Consider the following 1,527-nt stretch of genomic DNA (forward strand, 5'->3'; position numbering starts at 1 on the left):
CCTTGCACACACACACACACACACACACCTGAGTGCCTTAGCAACCCTCAGAGGAAGGGTCCCAGTCATCGGACATCCCTGTTGCAGGGCCCACTCCCTGCAACAGACCCCCTAATCAGTGGGAACAAAGGGGGGAGGGCACCTAACAACTCCAAAATAGCACGAGGAGTAGGAGGAGTGGAAGGATGTAAGAAATCTGATGCGACGCCTTATAGTGCACGTATTAGTTATGGTCAAAGTCTTCTGAAGAAACAGTACACCAAGTTAGTATCTCTACTGTCCTATAAACACACACGCCTCATATAGAGGAAGCCAAGACCGTAAAGTATAGCAGAAAGTGAGGCAGTAAAAACAAGAGGAAGGATTCACTGTTGTTTTTAAGATGTTTACCTTTGCTGTGTTTATCGTGCGTTTGATAATATAAATCTGGTGTGCGTGTGTCTACAGTATGTGTGTGAGCATGCATGCGGTTGTGTGTGACTTCCTCAGCTGTTCATTATAAAGTGACAGTCTGACAAACTGTGGTTGTAGTGGTTGCATCAACTTCCTGACTCCACAAACCACAGTGTTTTCCCTGATTGACTTTTCCTCTTAGATGCCGCACAAGATGGGAAAAAGAGTGTGCGGCCATAGTTTGTGGGTAGGATTACATCACAAGTCTTGACATGAATCTGTACTGTTAACTACAGTAAATATACAATGAATTGGTGCTTTAGCATGTGTGTACATTAATGCAGATTTGCAGCCTGGATTAGTTTTGAAATTAATACCTCAAGATCTTCACAGAAATCTGTTTACATGACACGTGCAAGCCACCTTGTGAGTTACTCTAAGCAGCTGTCTCCTGTGGCTCTTTTTCATGATAAGTCCCTGTCCATATGGAACAAGACCCATCAAAAGCAGGAGATGATAAAGTGGACAATAAGCGGGGGCCACCAGGTCCCCCTCCTCTGGAGGCCACAGATTAGGCCTCCTGCACTTCCTTTGGAAAACAGGCACCGGACCCAGAGGAAGCTCCTGTCAGCTGTGCTCCCTCACCTCTCTGGCCTCTCTCGCTCTAACTTCTAACTCCCTTTCTCTACCACTCTCTATCTCCCTCTTTCTCTCACTCTCTCCTATTCTCTATGTCTCACAGATGAAACGCAGGACTCTCCATCCACAACTTGCCACCGTACTCCACCCGGATACCACAGGCCAAGCCTCATCAAGCTACAGCAGCATGTCACCCTGACACTCTTTTTTCTTTTTCAAGTCGTAACTTCATTTTTAGAAAAGGAGTCTCTTTTGTGGATCAATACATAATAATCGGGACTATGTGCAAAGAGGGTTTAATTACAGAGGAACACAAATCTGTGAATAGAAATCCTGCTGAAAATATCCTGTGTTCTGCTGCCAGGGCTGGACAGTTAGACAGTGGAAGGTGGAGGTAGGGGTCAGGTGGTCAACGGTGATTGAGTATGGACACTCCCTTGACTGCAGAGCCAAATCACAGTTTAAGTCATCAGACAGATAGTCCTTTGTCGCCTC

The sequence above is a fragment of the Scomber scombrus genome, chromosome 11, assembly GCF_963691925.1.
Source record: "Scomber scombrus chromosome 11, fScoSco1.1, whole genome shotgun sequence".
In the NCBI taxonomy this organism is placed as follows: domain Eukaryota; kingdom Metazoa; phylum Chordata; class Actinopteri; order Scombriformes; family Scombridae; genus Scomber; species Scomber scombrus.